This window comes from Squalius cephalus (assembly GCF_949319135.1).
Source record: "Squalius cephalus genome assembly, chromosome: 14".
Classification (NCBI taxonomy): Eukaryota; Metazoa; Chordata; class Actinopteri; order Cypriniformes; family Leuciscidae; genus Squalius; species Squalius cephalus.
In genome coordinates, this window is record NC_137135.1 from 32,256,114 (window position 1) to 32,274,055 (window position 17,942).

A 17,942-nucleotide genomic window follows, 5' to 3' on the forward strand; every position below is an offset into this window, starting at 1 on the left:
TTTACACGCTCTGTCAATCTCTTTAAAATGTTTCAGATGGTTTGCAGGTAGTGTATGCTCTGGCCTGTCTGTATGAAACCACTTAAAATAACCTCGCCGACCCAACGCCTAACTGCTTTTCATCTTTGTTTTTTCAATCATCTGGTTGTTTTATGTTAACATTTAATAGGCAAATGACTTGGTACAGAAACCAGACTCCCATAAACAATGGCCGCATTTCCATGCTGTCCCATTCTATGGGAGAAATGAAGACGTCACTGCTCAGATCTTGGCTTGACTTGCCGTTCATCTGGTCGTTTTAACAGAGGCCGTCTCAAAGACACCTTGAAGAAGAGGAGAAGACTCTGTCGAGGTAAATGGCTCAATGAGGGGAAGACAGCGGCCCAGTCTAGTAGAGAGAGCAGATCGATAAATCAATAAGTGTTCGTATGTGTTTTATGAGGCTGGATGGGTGAATGTCTTGAAATGTCTGACAGTTGACAAGTCAATTAAAGATATTGAAGACGACCAACAACAACAATAAATAATAATAATAATAATAACCATTATCATCATTATTATTAGCAAAAAAAAAAAAAAAAAAAAAAAAAAAAATGCATAGCATGCAACGTAATATAGACATGCAAAATAGTTTAAATAAAGGTAAATATATGTATTGACCAAATTAGTCACAAAATGCCACAATTCACCAATCATAATAATAATATTAATAAGAGCAATAGCAACAACAATAATTTACATAAATTTAACATAAAGAATAACATTTATTTAAAAATGCATAAATTATTATTATATGAACTATTTTTTATTATTTGTTATTTTATAAAATTTACACATTCAACTTATATTAATACTTAAAACAATATTCATTTAGTAACATCAATATTTTATAAATATTGATAATAATAATAATATAATTGACCAATATGAGGTCACTTTGTCTGCATAGGCTCTATATATATATATATATTTTTTTTTTTTTTTTTTACAGTAAGTTTTGATATAGGCACCCCCCCACACACCCCCCCCCCCCCCCCCCCCCCGTCTCGGCTAGATGCAATTCCTTATATCACGGTATATCAAGTTCTCAAATTGCTCGTCTTCAGTTAGTCCAAAATGCTGCGGCCAGACTTATTCATAAGTGTCGCAAACATGACCACATCTCTCCGATTCTCAAATCTCTACACGTACACTGGCTGCCAGTTCAACAGAGAATAGATTTTAAAATTCTACTCTTTGCTTTTAAATCTCGACATAACTTGTTCATCCTTACACTCCGTCCAGAAGCCTAAGATCCTGCGACCAGGCTCTGCTGGTAGTCCCTCGCGTTAGACTCAAGCGTACAGGGGAGTGTGCATTTGCGGTGGCAGGACCACGACTCTAGAACACCCTCTGTCTGTCTTCAAGTCTCTGTTAAAAACCTACAGTACCTGTTTTCTTTAGCATATTGATCTCTATTCTTAGGATGGTTTTACTATTTTATATTTGAGTCTGATTCTGTTTTGCTACTCCGGTTTTAAGGTTGCTCTTAGCTTTGCTGCTTTTATTTGTGTTTTATGTGTTGTTATGCAGGTATTATTTTCTTATTACTAACCTGGTTGTTCTGTAAAGCACTTTGGTCAGCCTAGTGGCTGTTGTAAATGTGCTATATAAATAAACTCGACGTTCAGTGTTTGTTTATAGTTTTCAGGGCATAAATCTGTACACACTGATATTCATCAGACGAGCGGAAGGCATTACCCTTGTCCACAGTCCAGTCATTCATCGCCCGTCCTGATCCCATTGTGTGAGCGGGACACATCGGCCCTCTTTGATGTGAGAAGTTATTTAGCAGCCAAGTGGATGCAAACAAATCGCTCATACAGGAATTGTCCAGGAAGCCACTCCGACATCAAACGGCACAGTACGAAACAATAGTCTGGGACAGTCTATTCTACAGTTTTCTGCTGCTGTAGATGGATAACTATGCGTTGCACGCAATAACCTCGGAAGATATTAGTCATTCGGCCGGTCACATAGTGAAGCAGAGACAATGTCTCTGTGTTATTTCAGATGGAGATATTTCAGAGACTTATGGAAGTCTGATTTCCTCATCTCTCGCTGTGAATCACAGGCACTCTCCTGTCTCAGAACATGTATTTTCAAGTCCCCAGTATTAGTTAAAACAACCACTACCCTTCATCATGTTGAATTATAGCTATAATTATAATACATTTTACAAACCATTCAGGATTATCACTACTACAGATTCCATGGCAAATAAATTGCGACGTACTGGACAACTATAGAAACTCTTATATATGTATATCAAAAGAACAGCATTTATTTGAAATATTAATCTTCTTTGACATTATAATTGTTGGGAACATTTTACAATAAGGTCTCATTTGTTAACATTAGTTAATGTATTACCTAACATGAACTAACAATGACATTAGCAATGATCAATACATTTAATCTTTGTTAATGTAAGTTAATAAAAGTACAGATGTTCATTGTTAGTTCATTTTATCTCAAATCCATTGATTTAATATTAACAGATAACAAGTTTGATTTTAATAATGTAGGCCTATTAGTAAATGTTTAAATTAACATTAACTGAGATTAATAAATGCTGTTGAAGTATTGTTCATTCTTAGTTCATGTTCAAGCTGCAGTCTGTAGATTTTCCACTTTGTCGTCATCTCTGTTCGAAATCTGCAATTGCAGTTATTCGTGGAATTATCAACTTTACGTGGGTTGTGCCTTAGCACGGGGCACAGCACGGATAAATCCAATGTTTTGAGGAGAATGTGCAGCTTTTTTAACCCAAAAAAGTTACGGACTGCAGTTTTAACTAAAGTAGTTAACTAATGAAACCTTACAGTGAGGTTTTACCGAATTGTGTTTAGTCAGTTTTGATCAATTTAATAATGTATACTTTCTGAATAAAATTATTCATGTCTTTCAAAAAAAAACAAACAATCTTAATGACCCCAAATTTATGAACGGTAGTGTAAGACCAAACAAAATGAAAAAATGTAAATCACCAATGTGTGTGTCTAATGTGTCCCTCTACGCCTGGCTGTGCTTGTTCTTCTGTTCTCCAAATGTTCTCCAGGGACGAGGGCCCTGCAGTGAGACACAGATCCAGCTAGGTTACAAAGTGAGAAATAATCATTCATTAACCTCTGGCCCGCTGGGTCTGGAGATCGACCCGCTCCGGAGACAAACCCCATTGTTCCCCGTCCTGCTGCAGCTGGGTCAAGCCAATTGACTACACTCATAATGATCTTAAAGGGATTAAGTGGGCAAACACGCCCGAGAGTTCTTTTTTCAATTACACCACGAGTCATTTACATGAAGTGAAGCAGAGAGCCAATAACCCAGACCTGAAACACAGCGGCCCTCTGGGAATAACGGCCCCGAGCTGTCCTGCCTTCAACACAGCCTGGATTTAAGTGTGTGTAGTATGTGTGTGTAATACAGAGAGGAGAAAGCTTGTCTTTGAAATGCTGTCTTGTAACTCATTCCCCAGGGAAAGTGCTTTCATTCACACAGGACGACAAAGAAGTTAATCAATCTGGCAATTTAGTGCAGCTGCAGCATGATAAAGTGAGTTTATTTATTTATATGTTTAGTCCATTAAATAATTATTTCCTCCTTTGTCCTCTGTGATGTTTCATTTATGCACCACATTGAAACAGTGATCATAATGTGACAAAGACATAAACAGATTGCAATTATACACCCCAGAAATTTCTGAAGACAACATTTGTGTTTGCCCATGCAACATGCAACACTAAGATGGTTGTCAGGGTGTTGCTACGGAATTTCTAAGGTGGCTGCCAGGGTGTTGGTGTGCAACTGCTAGGGTGGTTGAAAGTGTGTTGCTATTGAATTTCTAGGGTGGTTGCCAGGGTGTTGCTCTGAAATTTCTAGGGTGGCTGCTAGGGTGTTGCTATGGAATTTCTAGGGTGGTTGCCAGGGTGTTGCTATGGAATTTCTAGGGTGGTTGCCAGGGTGTTGCTATAGGATTTCTAGGGTAGCTGCAGGGTGTTGGTATGCAACTGCTAGGGTGGTTGCCAGGGTGTTGCTGTGCAATTGGAAAGGCGGTTGAAAAGGTGTTGCTATGGAATATCTAGGGTGGTTGCTATGGAATTTTTAGGGTGGCTGCCAGAGAGTTTCTTTGCAACTGCTAGGGTGATTGCCAGGGTGTTGCTATGGAATTGCTAGGGGGGCTGCCAGGGTGTTGCTATGGAATTTCTAAGGTGGCTGCCAGGGTGTTGGTATGCAACTGCTAGATTGGTTGCCAGGGTGTTGCTGTGCAATTGGAAAGGCGGTTGAAAAGGTGTTGCTATGGAATATCTAGGGTGGTTGCCAGGGTGTTGCTATGGAATTTTTAGGGTGGCTGCCAGAGAGTTGCCATGCAACTGCTAGAGTGGTTGCCAGGGCGCTGCTATGCAAATGCTAAGGTGATCTTATTATTATTATTCTTTTTTTTTTTTTAACACGTTGCTATGAGGATGCATGATATTTGGGTTTTGAGATATGGCTTGAGTTCCTCCTTTATTGTTGGTTTATGGGACTGAGACGGGTTACACACCAAAGTTTAATGCTTAGTGTTGAAATCGCTAAATCAAATGATAGTAATAATTATATAGTGATGCTCACCTTAGCAAGAACCACATTTAACACATGACTGTCCTTTCCTCTCTGACAAAACAAAAACAATTTTTCGTGGTCTTTTGGATTTCATATCAGCAGAGTTTCTTATTAGTGCACTAGAAGATGTGTAGATCTACGCCAGGGCAGACCGGAGCGACTGATGACTGACTGGTGATGAAAGGATGAGAATAATGTGATAATAATGACCCTCCTCACCTCGCTGCGCTGATGTAAGCACTGCTGTCACCTATGTCCATCAGAAGAGGTCAAAGGTTGGGAGATAATGATGTTACGTTTTGATAACAGAGAGGAGGCGAGACAGGGATCGATGACCATGCGTCTCTGTCACCTTGAGCTGGCCGGAGGACGCCAACTCTCAGCCGACACACACACAGATCTGCTGAAAAACAGCACATTCAACTCATATTAATTATTAGGATATGAGAAGCATATGCATAGTGTACTGTTGCTATATCAGTTCTCTAACACGGATAATGGCAGATTGTCCAATTGATTTAGATGGTACTGTATTTACACTACCGTTCAAAGTTTTTTTTTTTTTTTTAAGTAATTACTTTTGTTCAGCAAGGATGCATTAAATTGATCAAAAGTGAAAGTAAAGACATTTATAATGTTACAATATAATTCTTTTGAACTTTCTATTCATTATAGAATGCAAAAAATGTTTTATTGGAAAACGGTTTTCACAAAAATATCAAGCAGCAAAGCTATTTTCAACATTAATGATAATAATACATTTTTCTCGAGCAGCTTATCAGCATATTACAATGATTTCTGAAGGATCGTGTGACACTGAAGACTGGAGTAATGATGCTGAACATTCACAATATTTGTTTTTAATTAATCAAATAAGCTTAAAAGCATTGTACAAACTTATATTTAAGGAAAAAAAGGTATTTTTAACAAGTATAAAAATACTCTACAGTTACATTATGTCTCAGATGTTGTCTTTAGGTTTTTCAGACTGTTATTTGAGAGCTTGTGCTGAGTGGAGAGAGTTCCCACCGTTCAGCTGAAAGTACCAAGACTTTGATCCCTGGATCTAAAATCCCAGAGAGTTGCAGATTCCTTGTCAATTACGCTCATCTTCGGAATGCTCACTATGCAGCCCTTCCTTCGTAAGCACTAAACTTTCCAGCAGGACCCGGTTTCAGTCCAGATCAGCTTTACTGCAAGGCCTACTGCAAAACTTTCATTTGCAAAATGATTTATATTTGTACAGATTTCTGTTGCTCAAGTTTCCTGTTATTTTTACTTGCACTTGGCTTGGATTATTACACTAATATAATAATAATAATAATAATAATAATAATAAGTTTATTTCCATAAATACAATTGTAAATAGTTACTATATATATATATATATATATATATATATATATATATATATATATTCAATTGATTGTTTTTGTATTAATTATTCAATCAGTTTAATGTTTATGTTCTTGGTTCCCCCGAGAAACATTGTATTCACTCTTAATACCGTTGCAATCCCTCGCAAGACTTTTGCGGTTGCTCGCTAAGAACTCAAATGTTTTTGTGAGTGAACGCAAAAGCATTGACATGTATTTTTTCCTCCCATCACATATATTTTTCCTTCAACCATGTCCCTTTATGGGTTCCACAGTTAAATAACTGAAATAAATTATATTATATTATTAAAAGAGTTGGAAAGAAATAAGCAGTTATAGAATAATCAACAGAGGATGATGATGATGATGATGATGATGATGATAATAATAATAAATGTTAATACTAATAATACTTTATGAAACTAACATGCATTTGCTGGGATGTTTTTATTTCGAAAGGCCTGATTTCTATTTCCTGTTGCAGACAGTAATTTGTCATCCGTTATGTGAACATAGAGCTTAAAAAAGCATAGAGCTTTGTTGAATAAAAAAAAAAAAGAATAACAAAGAACAAATGTACAGTAACCATTACTCATGTAATGCAACTAAGACAAATGGGCTCCAGCGAGAGTTCTAGAAGACAAAGTTACTCTAGAACAGCAACACAGTTTGATCTTTACCTCTGCAGAGAGGCAAGATGGAACACAAACCTTAAACACAAAGCAGCAGGACACCCAAAGATGGAGAGAGAGAGAGAGAGAGAGAGAGAGAGAGAGAGAGAGAGAGAGAGAGAGAGAGAGAGAGAGAGAGAGAGAGAGAGAGAGAGAGAGAGAGAGAGAGAGAGAGAGAGAGAGAGAGAGAGAGAGAGAGAGAGAGAGAGATGCCAAAATGCCAGTTTCAGTTGCTCAGGGAACTTAAAACCACAGATGACAGCGAGGGTTGTCTTAAACATCAAGATGGATTGGCTTCTTATGACAGCGCCAGGCATGGTTAAATGTTTGTCTCACTTGATACAAATGAGCATTTCAACAACAAGTGCAACTGAGACTGTATTAACTGTTGACGACGGCTCATAAATAAGAAAAATCTAATGATTTACTCTATAAATATACATGCCTTTGCTGTAAAGGATAACATTTCTACCAAAAAACAACATTTAAAGACAAGTAAAGACATTTCAAATAAATGCTATTCTTTCTATTCATCAAAATAATCCTGAAAATCTTTTTATCACGGTTTCCACAAAAATATTTTTCAACATTGATAATTATCAGAAATGTTTCTTGAACAGCACGTCAAGCGAAGATGCTTGAGCTTCTGTTTACCACAACTGATGTGTGAGTTGATGTGAATAAAAGCCTAAATTAAATCTGGTCATCATATAAAGCAGTCATATCTCTGATCAAATCTGTTTTTGGACTTTTTGACCCATCAAAATGTAGTTGCGTAGCTGTCAATGGAGAGACAGAAAGCTCTCAGATTTAATCAGAAAGAACTTCATTTGTGTTCTGAAGATGAACGAAAGTCTTACAGGTTTGGAAAAACATTAGGGTGAGTAAATGTTGACTAATGATGATTAATTTTTAACCCTTAAGTTCAACCAAATTTGATTGTTGAACCAAAAAATTAATTAATATTAGGTTGGAAATCAACTATCAGATTAATTATTTCCAATGAATGTTAATGCATTTAATAAAATGACTAAGAAAAATAATAAAAGAATCTAGCATCCTTTAAAACTGGATTTCACCCTGCGCTTAAGAAAGCGTCCCTCTTTATCAAAGCTCAGTTGCCAGCGCTGGGATCCTCTCATTTGTGGGACAGCCGACGATAGGATGAAAGCAGGTAGCGCCCCGTGCGGCCGTCCACATATGGTCCACATTAGAGCTGGGACGTCCTGCTGAACTCCACCCCCGCACCCCTGAGTGGCTCAGCCCGCTGACAGACAGGTTCTGGTTCCACATATGCTGAAATCCAGAAAGCGTTACATGGCCTCTTTGATACTGGCTGATTTATTGGGCCTTGGCACCAGTTGTGAATGTCTTCAGCGACGGAGAGGCTCGTCTGTGTAAGAGGATAGTGTCTATCAGATGGCAGGCCGACAGCACAACAAATGCCGCACCATTTCCACATATTATTCAGGCTTACGAAGGCTATGCGTTTCACCCGCCCCCTTCTGCGGCCCGCGCACCAACACCGAACATATGTTACCAGACCCCCATAACCACTATTTAATTGCTTTCGGTAAGAGATGGACCCGCTCATACTCTTGTACAATGAGCAGTCTCTTGGCTGAGCTTTTCTCTCTTTTACGTTTTCATCACCATTCTTTCATTTTCATTTTTCAAGCTATGTCAGCTATTGGAGATGGTTGTGAGGCTGTTTTAATATACAGGCTGAAAGGGACTATACTTAAACGTTTAATTCAAAGGAATTGTCAGATGTTTCCAATCACAGTTTAATTGTGCGATTGTTCATCCTCTCTTTCTCTGAAGCACGACCGGCTCGGTTCCAGGTATTCTCCAGAGAAGAAGGTCTAAAATCTTCTGTTTTTGGTTATTAATATAGACTCGTACCCGGAATTGAACTGCACACTCATGGATATTTATGACAAAAACTAAAATCGAATCAATATTGACCATATTAATAAATGGTCCTGGTCTTATTGTGCATGATTTATCAACTTTATTCTAAAGAAAATAAAGTTTTTCATCAAAATGTAATATCTTTCTCAGTCTCAGAAACAACTTTTCCTTTCTGCTGACATAACCAAGGCTGCATGTTTAGTGGAAATATATTAACTAATAATATCATAGCCTAGCAACTTTCATGATTTCCCCTCCCAACTTCGTACAATCAGAAACTTAATCCTGATCTACTTTATTTCCTGCTGAATACTTAGTTTCACTTTTAAAAAATGTCATATAAACGCATTACAAATGCAATGTCTTAATGTTGGCATAACAGACAAAAAGTTCTTCAACAGACAAAAGGAAGCTGTGCAATTGTACTGAACAAATGTAATTTATGTAGCTCGTTCTTAAAGAAAGCATTCAATATTTTGCATTGTTGATAATGTTATTCCTTCATTGAGATTAAGGCTGGGGTTTTTGTCACAGGAGCCGTGAGACGCAAGAGAGGAACTGTCTCCGCTGTGAACCAGGGAGCCAGCAGAGGTCAAGGGTCAAGGGTCAAAGCCGTGTCACAGCAGTTATGTTAATAATGATGTGCCTTCATGTATTCACTCTGCTGCTGAAAGATATGACGATGACCCTCCTTTTTCACCCCTTTTCACTATCTCTGAATTTAATCGAACAGCTCACTTCTCTACACTTACTCAAATGCATGCTAATTTCTCTATTAATAAATACACCAGCTTTTAACAATACAGACTGTTAGTTTGAAAGTCTATGACTACACATACTCAAAATTTAAAGTACACAATGCCAAGCTAGAGTAGAGATAAACTGTAGAAAAGAAGAGAACAAGACAAGTAAATAAGTAAATTAAAAAAATGTTAGTTTCATTTCGAAGTGACTAGCAGCCTTGTCACCTGACCTGAATACTGCGCGCTGATTCGCTAAAATGGACTTATCGGGTTGTGTTCACAAACAACAAGGGTGCCTGTTGACGTGTTGATGTTGAAATTCAATTTACGTTTACTGTTCACGGGTTCCCACATCCTTCTTCCCTGAGACTTTAACATTGTTGCATTTACATAATGCAAATGATCTACGCATAAGGTTTATCTACATGAAGACTGTCACGTCAGAGTCCAGCAGTGGTGGGAAAGAGGCTTTCGGGCAAATGTTTACATTGCAGATAAAGGTCGTATCGGGTCCATGTTCTGCACTTCATAATTATACCATGCTCTAATCCCAGAGCTCTGTGACAGAATGCTATAAGCATATCTCTAACCAAGCTCTTCTCAAATTTAAAACCAAAACAGCACGCTAATTCAATTAGCTAATAGAGGATAACACCCCACTAAACTGGGATTGATTGGAATATACGCACATGTTCTCAAAGGCTAATTACCTATAGGGTTACTCCAGCCGCCATCAAAGCGATTGCATAATTCCATGGCTGAATCCGTGCTTAGCTTCCCGGCATCAGTCTATTAGCTGGGAATAACTAGTGGCACCTGCTCATCACACAGCCTTCTAGAGTTTACAGCTGACTCATGACCCTCTCAACAAGGTACAGCACGCAAACAAGCTATTTAGCCACGTCAGGGGATGTTATAATGCGATTTCTGTTGCATCCATGAATAACCGAGCACCAGTGATGTCCATTCTAAGTGGATACATTCTGCATTAGAACTCCAGAGCAAATCCTGACAGCCAATTCTCTGACAAACACTCATAATTGGCAGTGGAGATGTGCCAAAGAGCCGTCTGATTTATGATTCATTGTCATCTAATAACCATTGAATCATCCATGTGACAACTCGCAGTTTGGCAACATGTCAAGCATTTGTCATAGACTTTCTCTTGATCCTGACAAAACAAACTCACATGGGAAGATGGGAAGACTTCTCTGTGGCGGGACTTTGCAGTTGGGCCTTCTTGATCAGGAACGCCCATCTAATGACTGAAAGATAAGAGGGAAATGGAAAAGAGCATGAAGACTCTGGTGTGATAGAAATGGTGCAATGATTTGATGGGTTTTTACTCTTCTTTGCATTAATAATCAGAAATCATGATGAATAGTCATTCATTCTGCAAATATTTAGCACAAAAAAACAAAAACATTGTGCATTCCCTGAATTGTAAAGCAAACTTAAAGGTCCCGTTCTGCGTGATCCCATGTTTCAAACTTTAGTTAGTGTGTAATGTTGCTGTTAGAGCATAAATAATATCTGTAAAATTATAAAGCTCAAAGTTCAATGCCAAGCGAGATATTTTATTTAACAGAAGTTGACTACAAAAAACGGCTCGATTGGACTACATCCCTCTACTTCCTTCTTTAATGATGTCACTAGAACAGTTTCTTGACTAAACCTCCGCCCACAGAAATGCTCCCTCAACTCTACTGGCTACTTGCGCACTTTTTATAACTTAGGCTACTGTGTTTACTCAGCTCTTACAGTGATTTTCTGAAGTAAAACTGACGCTTCATCTTTTGTGTGATGTACAATAAACTTTATTAAACTCATCAGTACATGTTTGATCATCATTCAGACAGCAGACTTGTAGGCTATTAATAAATAATGGATACATAGCCTACAAGCAGATGACAAATACGTTATAATAACCGTAATTAAACTACTAAACCATACCTGTTTCATCTCTATACAGCACTCTGACTCTGTAGGCATTATTGTCCGACTCGAAATGAACGCCGTTACTGAGAGTTTCTGATATTATCATCATTCCATGAGATGAATTTTTCCTGACAGACTGAGCGCGAGCTCATGAAGCTCCGCCCCCTGTGTCGTGCAGCAGAAGCTTATTTGCATTTAAAGGGCACACACTGAAACAGCTCGTTTTTCTGAGCCCCCAAAAATGTCAATTTTAAACATGCTGTAAAAAATGATCTGTTGGGTATTTTGAGCTCAAACTTCACATACACACTCTGGGGACATCAGAGACTTATTTTACATCTTGTGAAAAGGGGCATATAACGGGACCTTTAAAAGAAAGATATTTAGTTTATAAGGTTAAATGACACATTAATATGGATGGCTCAGTATGGTCAACTAGTCGATTAGTAAGGTTTTTGACTGTGTTATTTTAGTATTATTTATACTGTATACTATTAGTAGGCTATATAATATTTTCAGTTTGCACTTTTAATTTTACTTTAAGTTTTAGTAATTCTGTTATGTGCTTTTGTCATTTTTATTAGTTTTATATCAATTCCAGTTTTAGTTTAAATCTTTAATAGTTTTAGTTTAACCACAACTTAATATGAAGTTAGAACAGTCCCATTCAGTTATTAACTACCAAGCCTCACATAGTATTCAATATACTGTAACAGCTACTGTAACACACACTCCACATATAAGTGGATTGACATTTTATCATTGTAGTTTTGAGTTGTGAACATTTATTGAGTATATTAGATAAAATGTGCCATTTAAAATTCACATAAGAGTACAAATCAACAGAAAAACAATACAATTGTTGCTATTTTTTCAGTTGTTGTTACCTGTTCCTGTTCATAACTTAGGGATAATGAGTAAAAGTGGGGTGGCCTGCCTTTCACAGCCTCGATGCTAATCGCAAACAAATTAAATAGGGTGTCTACCTTGACTTAAATCCATTCACCACGTATAAAATCAAAATCAGGTTATATAATACAGATCATGTTCAGCATGTTGCTGTATCCGAGCTGACCAACAGACAATGCTTGAAATAGCGGGTTCAGGCATGTTACAGCTGGCTAAGTCTAGCCTAGCAGTAGCTAATCTAGCAGATAATGCAAAGTAGAGTGGATCTGCAAATACATTGTGTGCCGTGCACTGGCAGCATGTTTGTTTACACATGGGCCGAGATAATTAGCCAGAAGTAATGACCGAGCTACGATGACAGCCGCGGAAACTCAATGCTGTTGCACTTCGTGCTCCTCCGCCCAGTCTGAGCAACTGTGGGGTGGAGGTGTCACATCTATTTTTGCCCACCGGCTGCCGAAGCGCTTCTGGCGCCAGCCCTAGGGAGCTGCAGTGCAAGAGCTGACATGGCCAGTGTGGTTATTTGCCCCCTTGCACCCTCCCACAACCCCTTACCCTCCTGGGAGCCGGACAAAACACTACACTAAGAACACTGTCAGGACAGGTCAAGAGCCGGGCCTTTGCAGCAACTGACATGAGAAATGCATGTACGTGTTTACGCCACAGAACCTGTCCATGGCGCCTCTAGAGAATTACTTTTCCCATGAATCAAGGTGTAATTTGGCCCTCCAAACTATAGCCCCAGTGTGCAGAGATTTGTGCACTTGTTTTAGGATCACCAGTGAGATGTGCAACGTGTGGCAGAGTAAACACATTGTGTGCATACCGTAGTCCTGCACCCGATCTTCCTTTCAGAATATACAAGAGCGGTGTGAAATTCATGACACTTTACTGTAGCTTTAGGAGACATACAGAGATATTCTCTTTGGTATCAAAAGCACAATGACTAAAAGGTTTAATAATTCATAGTTCTGTCTCAGAGATTGTGGTCCATCTAGTTCTCTATCTTTTGTAAACGCCTACAAACTTATTATTTATCTGTTGTAGAGGCATAGAGCTTTCTGTTTAATATCATCTATTAACTAGGTTGAACCGAAATCCTCACAATTTCATCAAACACAAATAATTAGAACATTATTAAAAACAGATTAAGCTATATTAAAAAAGTAACATATATACGCACGCACACACAAATATTTTTGCAAGAAAGTCACAAAAGCTGCAATTATTTAATCAAAAACACAGTTAAAACAGGAGTACTGTGAAATATTATTGCAGTTTAAAATAACTGTTTTCTATAAATGTAATTTATTCCTGTGATGCAAAGCTGAATTTTCAGCATCATTACTCCATGCAGTCTTCAGTGTCACATGATCCTTCAGAAATCATTAAAATATGCTGAAATGCTGCTCAAAAAACATTTCTATCAATGTTGAAAAAAGTTTTTGCTGCTTAATATTTTTGCGGAAACCTCATATCTTAAAATGGCATATGGCAACTCCCTGGCAACCATCCTCAACAGAAAATGCAAACATCTATAGTTTATTCTTGCTTGTGCGCTCTAAAATGGTGAAACAGTGTAATTCTGATATTTGATCCACATCTTACACACACCGTAAGGCATCTGTCAACGACACCAAACCATAAAACACACGCCAAGCATGTTCTAGCTGAGAAAACGTAAATTCAATTATTGACAGAACATTTCAACTGATCAATTATCAGTAATGAATCTCTCTGTAATCATTAGTAGCTTGCAAACCTAAACCACTAGTGTTCAGCTGCGTTGCAGTTCCTGGAGGAGGTGCGGCGTGACACCCCGGCTCTTTTCAAAGGCAGACGCTAACATTTGAAAGGGGGGGGAGAGGCCATTGCTGACCTCCAAATGCTGCTCATTCCTTGCCGGTCTTGTGCGTGAAACATTTCTGTTGACACCCAGCAATGTGGCGTTGATGAGTTAATCTAGCAGCTGAGTGTGTCCTTTACCTAAAAGCCTCAGCCTCCCTCTATACACTCTTCTCAGAGATCTATGAAAAATCTACCAGTCACCTTTGCATTTTCAGTGAACTGATTCATAATTTCACCCATTTCACCTCGAGATTATCTGAAAGTCACCTCGCAGCCGTCTAACTGTGGCAGAGGATAAATGGGGAGGGGGGAGGGGGGTGACTATAAAAGGTTGGCCATGGCTGTCTCAGCTAAGTGGGACAATCCAGATACGTTATACAAACACATCAAAAAGATCCTCAAGATGAATGGGCCAAAGCATTGTCACTGTCTTGATGGATGGAGATCCTGAATATAATGACGGCTCACGCGGCGTATCAGATTCCACAGCTGTTTGTTCGACTGGTATAAGGCAGAATTAGTGTTAGCTATTACTTTCGTATTTCTGGACCCCAACCTGGGCTAGCATTAACTCGAGACACTATAAATAGGCTTAGTGTGTGTTCTGCATGTATGAATGTGAAATCTATCCCGGCGAGCGATCGTGTATTGTTTGACTCACGGCGTTGCAAAATTAGAACTCCAGGAATAGCCATGTCAGTATCTTCACTGACTTTTCCAACGTTTATATCATATACTATATTATATACATTAGTTATCTATCTATCTATCTGGTTTGTAAACCTTCAAAGTTAAGGCAAAACACACAAATAGCAGGGAAAAAAGAATAGAAATCAACATACTTCCTCAGTTGATAGTATATTGAGACAATTGTTTTGTGAAATTTACATTAAATAATGCCTCATTTGCCTATATAATTTAATGCGCACTAATTTGCATACATATCTGGCACAGAAATCTGAATATTTATTTTTCTACAAAATACTATTAGAGTTAAAGATTTTTACATAGGGGATTTTAGATTATCAATTTTTATTATATGTATCTATCCATAAATCATACAATACTGCCAGCAGTCACCAAAAAATAAATACAAATAAATAAATAATAATAATTATTATTATTTGAATTATGATATGTATATTAAAAAAAATCTGTCGAATTATATATGAAAAACCCCTCTGTAAAAAACCTCCAGAATATAGATAGGAATAAAAGTGGAATGTTTGGCATGTAAGTGCTACTGAAGTACTGAAAAAAAATATTTTTGAGAAAACTGCCAATGGTAAACAGTGTAATAAAATAAACACTTGGGATGTTTTCTTCCAGTCTAAGAGAAAACATGTTATTAAAGCAAAATAGGCCAAAATCTCAAAATTAACCAGTGCATATATCAAACAAACAATGGTTTTGCCTGTAGTGTCTTGCCATAAAGGCCTTTTAAACTTTTTAGAAACTTTCAAACAAGCCAACATTCAAGGTTTTCTAGTTAAAAAATGAAATTAGTTTCTTTAAATTCCAATTCATTCTGATTCTACGGTCATTGAAATCAAATCTGAATTGCAATTCATCATCATGTTTGCTACCTCAATTTAAACTCGGAAACCTAATTGGAATTTTAAATGCATTCCCAATTCGATTCGGAATGGCGCACAAACCTGGTACACGTGCATTTTTTCCAAAACAAGCACAAGAGTAGCTGACTGATCATGAACACTTTGGGATATTTGCATAGCATTGTGACATGTAAATAAGACTCAACCCCAGAGGACTGTAAAAGACTAGACTCTGGTTTATGGTTATTTTCAGAGGATTTCCATAAAGCTCTTCAAATTAATGGGAGAATGCCAGTCATGTCATTGTGATCTTGTTAAAACAGTCTACTGACAAAACAGCCCATGTCTTTTTTAGCAAGCAGGCACACGGCTACGCGGGGGAAAATCCTCTAAAGCAAGACATGTGGTATGCTCCAAATGTGAGGGAGCTCTTCAGCGTGGGAAAATCCAAGTCCCTCTCAGCAGGGGTGCACCAAAGTTTACCACTAAACTAGGTGTGTATGTGGTGAAATTAGAGAGCATTACAGAAACAGTGTGAGCGAGCGAGTGCTTGGAATGTTTTCTTTGATGCACATTTTTACAAACAGGCCTCTTGCAGTTTACTAGAACGCTTTCAGTCGAGAGTAAAGATGGATTTGAGGCTGGTGTGAAGACACCGTTTATTTGTTGACACTTTGAAGCCATAAAACAGGTTGTTACTAAGATATACGGCAGCTTTTGCTTTGAATATCTGAGTGTTTGTATGAGGCATGGTGAGAAAAGGAACAGCTCGAGGGTGTTTATGTGATCTTTAAGCTATTGGACCAGTGCTTCAAACCAAGTGCTATCTGATTAGAGAGGCCATTCGATTTAGCCTGTCAACACACAGATAACCCTCAGCGACTACAGATAATACTCACACCGCTTCCCAAAAAACTATAGTAAATACTGACACTAAAGAAACCATTCCAATTTACACAAAAATACAGTGATGCTCATAACCATGTACAGGTATCACTACTTAAATTGATATAAATTCAAAAATATATAATAACCACCACAATAACACAGGTGGCTAGTTAAAAGACCATACGATGACTTAAAGTTAATCAAATTTGTTTTTTCAATGAACCAAATCTAATAAACATGAAAATACAGTGTATTTAAATAAAAATATAAATCAAATGTGATGTCAAGCAATGACATCTGGTAGAGTCCTGTAGTTATTTTTCTGTAATTTTTAAAACAATTCTAACTTTTACTTACAATTAATGTACATTTTACTGTAAGCATGAGTTGTTAACTTAAATCTAATATAATTTCCACCATATGGTAACATTTGGGTTTGTAATTTAGCATTTTTATTTATTTATCAGATGAAATGACAAAGATTGCTATGTGCAGTATATTTGAAAAAGTAAGACTCTACATTGTATGTTCTTCACTACTGATTATTTATTTATTTAAAAAAATAAAATAAAATACTATACTAAAAAAAAAAAAATGGTTTCCTGATGATTTCACATTGTCTGGAAACTTTTTTCAATTGTGGATCTCTATCAAAGACAATTTCACGTGAAATGAGATGAATCTAATCTGTTCTGATTACTTATATTATAAGCTATATAGAACTATTCTTATAACAACCATTGACTTTGTAAAAGAACACAAAAAAGCTTCAAGTCACGGGCTGGTTGTGAAGATAATCTTGTGTAATTACCCTGGTCACGGTGTGTGTTCATTTCCTGTACAGTCAGCTCATCTCGTTTGGCTCTGATGGTCAGACAGGAAGCTCATTCTAACACCTCTGGGTCATTAGGCAAATTCCTTCAAAAGAGAAATTGAGAAAGAGATAGACTGTGAGACAAGATGACAGAGAGAGCGATATTGTCCAAAGCCCTGCTGAGATTCTTTGCTTTAGCGATGATGGTGTGATTGTGAACAGATGACTAATGAATGAAGTGAGGCAGTGCTGCCCCTGTCTGTCCTGAACCGCAACACTCCTCTTTCCTTCCTCTGCTCTACAGTCATTCCTACTGGGATCGAGACATTGGATATGTTCAAAATGGTACAGTACAAATGCAAATACTGAATGGATAAGTATTATTCAATAGAATGCATTATGCAACATTTTCTAACAGTATTAGTATGCTATTGCTGTCACGTGGCATATCGCTCATGTTTAATTCAGTGAGTGGCATCCAGTTGTCATCTTAGAAATATAAATTTTGCATTCATAATCCAATTTTGTTCAAAAAGTCTACATTTTTGGCAGTTTGAACAAGCAAGAAAACAAGATGAAAAAAATACATAAATAAATAAAAAAAACACATTATACCTTGCAGTGTGCCTCTGTTGCACACT

At 37.6% G+C, this 17,942-nt stretch overlaps 1 long non-coding RNA gene across 1 annotated transcript; it reads right to left on the bottom strand.

Moving 5' to 3' along the window:
• Window positions 1-289: 289 nt before the first annotated feature.
• LOC307171528 lies at window positions 290-17,393 on the bottom strand. The gene is made up of 5 exons (XR_013823560.1): window positions 17,299-17,393; window positions 10,538-10,613; window positions 4,864-5,047; window positions 3,030-3,111; window positions 290-388 (listed from the first exon to the last, which is right to left on the bottom strand). It is a non-coding gene; the product is annotated as an uncharacterized lncRNA (long non-coding RNA).
• Window positions 17,394-17,942: the final 549 nt, after the last annotated feature.